The sequence below is a fragment of the Ipomoea triloba genome, chromosome 5 (assembly GCF_003576645.1).
Source record: "Ipomoea triloba cultivar NCNSP0323 chromosome 5, ASM357664v1".
Lineage (NCBI taxonomy): Eukaryota > Viridiplantae > Streptophyta > Magnoliopsida > Solanales > Convolvulaceae > Ipomoea > Ipomoea triloba.
Genome location: NC_044920.1, coordinates 4,244,016 through 4,255,279, shown reverse-complemented (window position 1 = coordinate 4,255,279; position 11,264 = coordinate 4,244,016). Strand labels below are relative to the sequence as shown.

The following is an 11,264-nucleotide window of genomic DNA, read 5'->3' as shown; positions in this document are numbered from 1 at the left end:
TTTTTTTTTTTTTTTTTTTTTTTTTTTTTTTTTTTTTTTTTTTTTTTTTTTTTTTTTTTTTTTTTTTTTTTTTTTTTTTTTTTTTTTTTTTTTTTTTTTTTTTTTTTTTTTTTTTTTTTTTTTTTTTTTTTTTTTTTTTTTTTTCAGTTTGGTTCTTGATAACCGTATGTAGTTTGAAAGTAGATAAAATATAAATTTTAATTTTTATTACTACATTGTTAAAATTATGCAATGTTTTTTAAAAATATATATGGGTTTTTTATGTCTAATTTTTTTAAAAAATCATATACCCATGCAGAGTTAAAAATTATAAATATAAGATTGTCTAAAAATGTCGTGGTCAGTCATGTATGTGTATAACATGTGTCATGCTTTGATATATTGTGTGCCATGCTAGCATATGTCGTGTGCATCATCATATTGTGTACAATAACTTTAAATAACAACCGCTAATGCATAATTTTAAAACGAAAAAAAAATATAAATGATATTTTTTATTTTTAAATTGTTAAAAGTATGCACAGTTGTTAACAAAAATATATAAATGATATTTGTTATTACTATTTTTTCTTAAAAACATATGTCCATGCACAATTTTTAAAATTATGAATATAAAATTGTCTGAAAATCTCGTGGTCAGCCATGTATGTGTATATTGTGCGTCACACTTTCATATGCCATGTACACCATCATATTGTGCACAATTACTATATGGCACACATTTGCGTTTTTCCCGTTGTTAGCAGTGTTTTCCATTTGGAATTTTGGGTATTTTCCGGTTGTTTGTGGGTTGATGTATTTTCTAGGTTTATTGTTGTTATTTAGTGAAAAATATTTTTATTTGTTTGCGGTAGGGTTTTGTTTGGGTTGTTTCACTGGTTTTCTCTCTTTTTTTTTTTTTTTTTTTTTTTCAATATTCAATTCTTGCATTTTTTTCCAATTCAGTTCTTGTTTTTTTTTTTGTCCTTGATATCTGTTTTTAGTTCGTGGGTTTTTTTCACTGTTTTAACTGTGTATGTTGTGTGCACAGTTTCAGGCTTTGTGTGCTCGATGATGGGATATTGTGTGCTTATGTTAAATTTTATTTGTTTCATTGTTGTTTGGACTATTACTTAGTTTTTATCTAGTTTGCTACTTGTTCTCTCTTTGTTATTGTGTATGTTAGTGGTGGCAGCAAAAAATGCTAGGACAACACCTCTGGTGGTGTGTTCATCCCAATTGCCTAATGATGATGATAATTTTGTTGAAGCTCTGGCTACTTTCCTAGAAAAAATGCGGCGAGAGATGTAAGAGTTAAATATTTGCTTTATTCACGAGATGGGTACATAGTGAACAAGACCCAAAGGTCAACAAGCACAAGTGTGGACAACACAACAAATATAAACACACGTCGACGTGTGTCAAACAGGGTTGGATGTATGGCTCGGTGTGGCTTGAGACGTCAAAAAGACGGGTATTACGCATTGAATGTGTTTACTGAAATACACAAACATCGTTTATGCTAACACCAGGCAAGACCGTTCCTCAAGATAAATTGTAACTTGGAAATTGGACTCAAATATTGTACTCAACACTTATACTAATAATGGTATATTTTGAGTATTATTAGTATAATTGTGGAGTACAATATTTGAGTACAGTACAATGCTCAGTTCAATGTGTGTTTTTTGTCTAGTAAGAAGTGTCGTGTCTCTACAAGTGCTTGTGAGTCCTTTTTATCTTCCTCAGTGCAGTAATGGAGCATCAATGCTAAGGAGCTCAACCGTTTAAGTATTAGCCGTTGAGTATTAATGCTGGGGAGCTAAACCGTTGAGCATTAATGCTGAGGAGTCGTTGAGCATTAATGCCGATCAGCTGAGGAGCCGTTGAGCATTAATACTGAGGAGTGAAGTGCTGAACAGTGTTGAACGGCTAGTTCTTGCCTGCCTTTGGGTCCTGAACGTGGTTCCGGGTCGGGTACCCAATTACCCTGTCACCAGCCCCCCACTCCCCAGCTAGTGAGAGTGGCTGAGGTAGCTGGGGAGTAATAGCCTTGGTACTAGGCTGAAAACTTGGTATACGAGATCCTAGAAGGAAATATTGTCGGATGGAAACTTCGTTGATTTATGGAATATTTCGTAATCTCCCTGTGATTTTCCTTCCTTTTATAGGTCGTCTTCTTGTGTATAAGAACTCTTTGTGTCTTCCCTCCTTCCCTACCAGTTATTTTCTCGTCATGGGTCTAAAGAGAGCAAGCGCAGGGATGAAGAGACGTCGGTTGTCACGTCTGATGGAGCTGGCAAGAATCGAGATGTTGAGGCAGATGAAGGCAATGTCAGGCGGGCACGAGGTTGGAGATACCGTTGAGGATCCGTTGACCATTTTGTCTGACGGGGAAGAGGAGAAGGATGTGGTGAAGGAGCCGGAACATGCTCCTGTGGAGGAGAGTTTGGCCATAGTTTCTGTACCTGAGGAAGTGCTTCCTTTGGCAACGGAATATCCCCAAGTCTGCAAAGATCTAAGCGTTTGAGTAGTAGTTGAAGTGTGATAGTTTTTTTTTTTAATTCCTTAGTGAGTACCCGGAGAAAAAACTTAATAAAGGCCTGAAAAGTTAGTAATTACTCGGAGTAAACTAAATAAGGGCCTGGACTAAATTTGTACCAAATCAGGATTAACTTTGATTTTTAGAAATAACTCCCCAATCCCATCACAAATGGGATTTCCTTTTGAGATACCTAGGGTTTTGGTATAAAACCCATTCTCCTTTGATTTTCACCGTACTATTGTTCTTGCTTCCTGACTTCTTGGTATGCTACCAACTCCTTTTTTTTTCCAATGTTGCGTCCTTGGCACGGGGCCAGTCTCTGTGCCGAGGCGTGACCTCGGCCAACGTCGAAGTTTTTTTTTTTTATTTTTTATTATTATTATTTTTTTATACTATTGATCAAGGCTCTTTTGTTTTTGTTTTTTTTTCTTTCTCTTTTGTTGTACCGACAGGTTGGTGACCGTGCCTACTAACCAGGTTAGTTGCTTTCAATTGTGTAATGGACTTAAATTTATTTACTGAGTCTTCTAATGATGAATCTTCACCTTATGATGGTAAGGATGAATCTACCTATGATGATGACGCCGAGGACACTTCCTCTCTTTCTTCCTCCCCTTCTTCCTCTCCTTCCGAACATGTCACCATAGATCTCGATCCTCCTTCTCCTGATTCGACTACTTGTCTTAAAAGAAAGAGGCGCACGGCCTTGTATTCACCCTTAGATAGCTCACTCATTGATATTGTACGACCACAACTAAAATCTCATGAAATAGAGGATTATCCAAGGCCTCGTGTGTGAGAATGTTCGCATTCTCGTACCGGGGCCTAATGCTACCATCATGGATCCCCCTGAATTATTTTTTGGATTTCACCTCCTGTCCGTGCAATTAGGGCTTAGGTTTCCCATCCATCGTTTTCTTGTTGAATTTTTGAATTTCTACGAAATAGCCACAGGTCAGCTTGTTCCAAATGGTCATCAAGCTATTGCAAGATAACTTTTCGTGTGCCGTGAGAAGTGGGAGGAACCCACCTTAGGTCTCTTCCAGTCGTTATTTAGAGTTTGTAGATCATCCAGAGAGGGTAAGGGTTTCGTGTGTGTCTCTTCTAAGCCCCGTGAACAGCTTTTTGATGACCGCTCCACTTTTAATAAGGATTGGAAATCCAAGTTTTTCTTTGTCTCCCTAGGTATTCCACCTCCTTTTGCTGTCCGATGGGGAATCTAGGTTAGACGCCATCCACCTTTAAACAAGAGTCTTGATGTGCGTAAGAAAGGGAAGAAGAGTCAGGCATCAACAGATGATGGGGGAACCTGTAATTCAACACCTCAACCAACAAGGTCTTCTGGCCAGCCCTCAGCTCGCACTTTGGATGTGGATCCCTTGCCCGAGGGATCTTCTGCCCAGCCCCCTGAGCGAGGGGAAACCTCTTTAGTGCCACCTCCACGTATTCGAACTAACTTGATCCGGCTTTGTATGGATGTGCTTCCCGGGGAGTCTATAATATCAGGAAGTATTAGCGCCCCAGAGTTTGCTCGCCGCCTCATCCCTCCGGCGGATGCGAAATTTCTTGAAGGGCAGGAGCTGACCGTGTTACGGGAGCGATATCTCAAACATCTGCTGGAGCTTATGTTGGAGGGGCAGGTTCTTCACTCTCAGTACGAAGCTATATTCCACAAGGCCCTTGGGGAAAGGAAGAACCTCAAGGGGCTACTAATGTCGCAGGACGCAGGGCTTAAGAAACTAAGGGCTGACAACGCTGAGATGAAGAAGCTAAAATCTGACCATGCAACGTTAATACTGGAGCTGAAGGAGGAACAAAAGGAGCATGAGAAGACTAGTGTTGCTGCTATCAAGCTAAAGGAGTCCCTTAAAGAAGCACGAGAGACTTACAAACAATCCACTGAGTTCAAGAATGATGTTAAAGAGTTTATGAGCACCCCTGAAGCTGCAGAGGAGTTCTTGAAGTCCCAGGCGGGCCAGGGTGCACTTGAGGCCGAGTCTCAGGTAGCATTTGATCTTGGAATGTACACCATGCAGCAACATATCTACCCGGTGCTTAGGGGAAAAGATCCCGATTTTGATCCGCTAGCTATGGGCTTGCCAGAGATTATGGAAGATCCCGATCCTCAGTCTGATCGCCACATACTTATTAATGAAGGTGAGGTTGCTGCTGATGTTGCTGGGTTGATCCCGATCCTCAGTTTTGCTTCTCTTGGATGGATTTTGTCCAGTTTGCGACAAGTACCGGGCAGCTTTCGAAGACATAGCACCTGCAAAAATACCAGGTTACGATGAACAATTACAAGAAACAACCAAACACTACGAACAGTAGAGGGGTACCGGGTACGTCAAGGGCAGCTGGCCGAATCCTCGAAAACCCCAAATCTCCAATCGCCCACTCAAAAGTATATGTAACAACCTTAAATGGACCACCCTCTCGGAGTTTATCTACCCTCTTACGCACATCACGACTCTTGTTTAAAGGTGGGTGGCGTCTAACCTAGGTTCCCCATTGGACAGCAAAAAGGAGGTGGAATACCTAGGGAGACAAAGAAAAACTTGGATTTCCAATCTTTATTAAAAGTGGAGCGGTCATCAAAAAGCTGTTCACGGGGCTTGGAAGAGACACAAACGAAACCCTTACCCTCTCCGGATGATCTACAAACTCTAAATAACGACTGGAAGAGACTTAAGGTGGGTTCCTCCCGCTTCTCATGGCACACGGAAAGGAATCCTGCAATAGCTTGATGACCATTTGGAACAAGCTGACCTGTGGCTATTTCGTAGAAATTCAAAAATTCAACAAGAAAACGATCGATGGGAAACCTAAGCCCTAACTGCACGGACAGGAGGTGAAATCCAAAAAATAATTCAGGGGGATCCATGATGGTAGCATTAGGCCCCGGTACGAGAATGCGAACATTCTCACACACGAGGCCTTGGATATCCTCTATTTCATGAGATTTTAGTTGTGGTCGTACAATATCAATGAGTGAGCTATCTAAGGGTGAGTACAAGGCCTTGTGCCTCTTTCTTTTAAGACAAGCAGTCGAATCAGGAGAAGGGGGATCGAGATCTATGGTGACATGTTCGGAAGGAGAGGAAGAAGGGGAGGAAGAAAGAGAGGAAGTGTCCTCGGCGTCATCATCATAGGTAGATTCATCATCACCATCATAAGGTGAAGATTCATCATCAGAAGACTCAGAAAATGAATTTAAGCTCATTACACAATTGAAAGCAACTAACCTGGTTAGTAGGCACGGTCACCAACCTGTCGGTACAACAAAAGAGACAAAAAAACAAAAGAGCCCTGATCAACAGTAAAAAAAATAAAATGAAAAAAAAGAGAACTTCGGCGCTGGCCGAGGTCACACCTCGTGACCTCGGCGTTGTGCCGAGGTCAAAACATGTGACCTCGGCATAGCGCCAAGGTCACACCTCGGCACAGAGGCTGGCCCCGTGCCAAGGACGCAACGTTGAAAAAAAAAAGAGTTGGTAGCATACTAGGAAGTCAGGAAGCAAGAACAAAAGGACGGTGAAAATCATAGGCAAAGGAGAAGGGGTTTTATACCAAAATCCTAGGTATCTCAAATGGAAATCTCATTTGTGATGGGATTGGTGAGTTATTTCTAAAAATCAAAGTTAATCCTGATTTGGTACAAATTTATTTCAGGCCCTTATTTAGTTTACTCCGGGTAATTACTAACTTTTTAGGCCTTTATTAAGTTTTTTCTTCGGGTACTCACTAAGGAATTAAAAAACAAACAAAAAAAAAACTATCACACTTCAACTACTACTCAAACGCTTAGGTCTTTGCAAACTTGGGGATATTCCGTTGCCAAAGGAAGCACTTCCTCAGGTACAAAAACTATGGCCAAACTCTCCTCCACAGGAGCATGTTCCGGCTTCTTCACCACATCATTCTCCTCTTCCCCGTCAGACAGAATGGTCAACGAATCCTCAACGGTATCGCCAACCTCGTGCCCGCCTGACATTGCCTTCCTCTGCCTCAACATCTCGAGTCTTGCCAGCTCCATTAGACGTGACAACCGGCGTCTCTTCATCCCTGCGCTTGCTCTCTTTGGACCCATGACGAGAAATAACTGGTAGGGAAGGAGGGAAGACACAAAGAGTTCTTATACACAAGAAGCCGACCTATAAAAGGAAGGAAAATCACAGGGAGATTAGGAAATATTCCATAAATCAACGAAGTTTCCATCCGACAATATTTCCTTCTAGGATCTCGTATACCAAGTTTTCAGCCTAGTACCAAGGCTATTACTCCCCAACTACCTCAGCCACTCTCACTAGCTGGGGAGTGGGGAGCTGGTGACAGGGTAATTGGGTACCCGATGCGGAACCACGTTCAAGACCCAAAGGCAGGCAAGAACTAGCCGTTCAACACTGTTCAACACTTCACTCCTCAGTATTAATGCTCAACAGCTCCTCGGCATTAATGCTCAACGGTTCAGCTCCTCAGCATTAATACTCAACGGCTAATGCTCAAACGGCTGAGATCCTTAGCATTGATGCTCCGTTACTGCACTGAGGAAGATAAAAAGGACTCACAAGCACTTGTAGAAACACGACACTTCTTACTAGACAAAAAACACACACTGAACTGAGCACTGTACAGTATTCAAATATTGTACTCAACATCACTCAATAATACTCAAAATATCTTCGGTAACTATTATTACCGTCACATTCGTCTTCCTATACTTCGTGTTCTTTAACCTCGCACTCTTCAACATTGATGTCCCTTTCATCTGACACATATAAAATAAGTACAACACACATTGTTTCTCAGTATCCCAGCAATTATAGCAACACAGTGTTTTGCATTTAATATTTCACGTACTATGGGGAAAGAAATAAAACAATTAACAAACACATCGCTAAAGCCAATGGATTAATATTTAAGGCTTTATGATGCATTTATATCATTGTTGCACACAACACTATGGTCATTACTTGGTTAATTACCCTTGATTCAAATTCGTCTCATAAAACTGTTAATACTTTAAAATAACCTCCTTTTCAATCTAAAAATATAGATTGTCTTCATATAACGGAATGTTTTTTTCATGTCTCTCTAAATGTAATAACTAACCATAAACAATTCTTAACCACATTAAATCTTACACTGCCAATGACCTTGTGGTCGAGTGGCATCCGGTGTCCCGATTAACACTTTCACATGGATGATGGGAGTGGGTTCGAGCCTCTGTGGAGGCAACTGTTGACTCTTTGTGCTTCAGTAGGTTGAGAAAGTAGCTATGAACATATACTACATTGTAACAGAGTCAGTAGTATTCAAAAAAAAATAAAAAATCTTACACTAACTACCGTAATAGGTTATTTATTATTCTTATTATTATTCAGTATTTAACAACATAGAGGACTAAACATACAATAAATTAAGAAGCATACTGGTCACATAGGCAAACTCCCATGTTATTTATGCTTTCAATTCTCCATATTAAAGTTGTCACACACATTTCACTAGTATAGGACACCATACTCCTATTTATTGTATTCAAACAATTCATAACCACACTAAATCATACACTAACTAACCTATTAGGTTATTTAATATTATTAGAAATCCATTATTCAGTATTAAACAAAATAAGGTACTAATCAAACCATTAATTATCATGCAGCATACTGGATTCTCAATTGCAGTATTTCATTTTTCTTTCATTTTCATTTTGGATTTTCCTATTCACGAAACCACTAAACAAACCATGATTATGTAATTAAACTCCCAAGATACGTAAACAAACATGTTGAATATCAAATTAAAAGTATTCCTACTGGTCACGTAGTCAAACTCCCAAGTTTCTTATGCTTTTAATTCTAGCTATTAAAGTTGTCACACACAATATCCACCACGTCAGCACACAATTAAAAACGTCAACTTGTATTACTGTTTATCGTTTTCACTCTTATTCAAACAAAATTTAACAACTCCATATATATTATGTGTGAAATAGGAATCTTCTTGTGTTTTTTTTTTTATTTTTTATTTTTTTTTTATTTTTTTTTAATCATTACAGAGCACAAATATAAAAGGAAGCAATACATACCATCCATGATAGTTGTCTTTGCGATTCCGTGGGTTGTTTTGTCGAATGTTTACTCCGAATTCGCCTCCATATTTGCCATGGCGGAATTAAACTCTACAGGTTCATTGGCGCCGGTATGCATAAGCCAGACTCTACAAGTTCTTTGTTAACACTCGATTCATTCCATAATTATAGTGATCATCAAATGCTAAGTTTGTAAATACCAATTCTACCTTAATCACTACCAAAGTCAAAATATTTTCTTTACCCTCTTAACATTAATGTGGTGTGATATGATACCATATCAGGTTGTAATATCTGCCATTTATTTCATTATATTGGATGGTTAAGATTAGACCTCGCTCATTGACCTCAAAATAAGGTGTCCACATGTGAACAAGACATTTAATTCCGCAATTTGTTCTTTCATGGCAAATCACGTGGCGATTTGAACTTACAAGGAAATAACCTTCCATAAAACATCGATTTGGACTAACAACGAAATAACATTATATTCCATAAAATATCTTTTTCATAGTAGAAAATTTGATTTGTTAGTTTTGCGCAAAAAAAAAGAGCATATATATATATATATATATATATATATATATATATATATATATATATATATAATACAATTGAAACTCTCCCAAAAAAATTGTATATGTATACAGATTCATAATTTTTTTTTCAATGTGGACAAATGCTACTTACAATGGACCAACACTCTCCACTTCATTTTTTCTAACCTAAATGGGTACTTTCAGAATTAATTTTTCTTTGACTCATTATTTATTTTGTGCATATACTGTATATCAAATTAAGTCTCTCTATTATGAGAACCCAACTCAAATTAGAAGTCGGTCTCACGAAAAATTATACCAAAAAGTGACTACTTGAAACGTTATTTTAAGCTAAATTTTCTAACATTCATTTGTCAAATTCTATGTGCTTTGTTTATGAGAGTTGTCTATATTAGTTTTTCTTTGTTTGAATTAGTCAACTATGAAAACTTTTTTTTTTTTATAAAAAAAATACAAAAACATCATAAGCTTCACTTATAATTATGATTATTATTACAAACTTTTACTTCATATATATACCTACCCAAGCCCAGACATTGTGGTCTAGTGGCACCAAATTGCACTCTTATATGGGAGGTTGTGGGTTCGAACCTCAGTGGAAGAAGTATTGACTCTTTGTACTTCAGTAGGTTGAGAAAGTAGTTATGAACTCACAGAGACAATGGTTGTACCGCAAGACTCGGACCAACGTGAAGATTGGCCGAGGCGGTCCACCACGTGGCCGCCCTCATGGCCAAGCACGGAGCTTGGCCATGCCTGGGTCTGGGTCAATTGGGCTCAATTCCGGATTCTCTCTGATGCTTCGGACTTAGTTCACTTCGTGTTGTCCCGCTCCGGGTATATTTGTAATTATTCCATCAAGCTTTGTCAACCATCTATCATCTATATATGTACTTTAATTTCATTGTAGTTACAGCTAGATGTTATTCATATTAACCGATCGAGTTAGAATTGATATGAACTAAACTATGAATTTTGGGTGAATTGAATATAATAGGTAATAAATTTAGATATTTTTAACTATGATCTAATCCAATATAAATTAGTTCTTTATATTTGATCAATATAATTTCAAACACACACAAAGAATAATTAATCAAAGTATTCTTCGTTCAAACTGAACACATTCAAAAATATTTAAGATATCATGTCTGAACATATATATACATATACATATATATACATACATATATATATATATATACATACATATATATATATATATATATATATATATATATATAGGATTTGGATCCAGTGAGATCACCTTAATTAGACGAGATTGTGAGATTAGATCGTGGTCATCAATTATTTTTTTTAATGGTTCAGATTTGATGTAGGGTTTTAGATTATTTTAAGTAATTAATGGTATAGAGAGGGGTTGTTCAGTCTTTTTACTTTTTGGTTAATTTATTACCCATTTTAAATTAGGTATTATTTTGTTTCCTCATGCGATTGGTATTCATAAAAGATGCATCCCAATCGTCTCTGTCTTCCGTATATTGTTTATCCGTGATGAAACCAGACGCCATCTGTGTGTGCATACCAAAACATCTCCATGGCTGGCTCTTCTTTCAGGCGGTCCAAGCGGCTTAGGAATAGTTCGTCCGGTGGTGTTCCAGGTATTTCGATTTTAACTTGATTTTAACTAATGTGTGCGTTTTCATCATTTTTTTTTCTTTTTGTAGTATGATTTGCTCTTGGTATTCTTCGAGGATGTCGGGTTCCCTGCTTTAGATATAAAGGTCAAACAGTTAAAGCCTAGACGTCTTCACATTTCATGGCGCTTCCTTCTTGGGATTGTGATATTCGAAGGGGTGATGCACGGTGTTTGATTGTTTTATGTGTGTAGTTCTTGCAAGAAATTCCCTGTTTTATGTTTGTTGTTGTATGGGGGAATTGTTGTATTTTTATAATGTATCAAAATTATTTATTCGTGTTGGGGTGTGCGGGACAGACTTGGTCAGTAAAATGCACACGCTGTAAACCACCCATACAAACACTTTCATGTTAGAACCACTAAATATTAACTGTTGAATGTTGGTTAGTAGGTTGGTTATAGTCCATTTTCTTAATTTATTTATTA

General features: G+C 37.9%; 1 long non-coding RNA gene across 1 annotated transcript; it reads left to right on the top strand.

Moving 5' to 3' along the window:
• The first annotated feature begins 10,639 nt into the window (after positions 1-10,639).
• LOC116021290 lies at positions 10,640-11,264 on the top strand. Its single transcript, XR_004098965.1, has 2 exons — positions 10,640-10,800; positions 10,867-11,264. It is a non-coding gene; the product is annotated as an uncharacterized LOC116021290 (long non-coding RNA).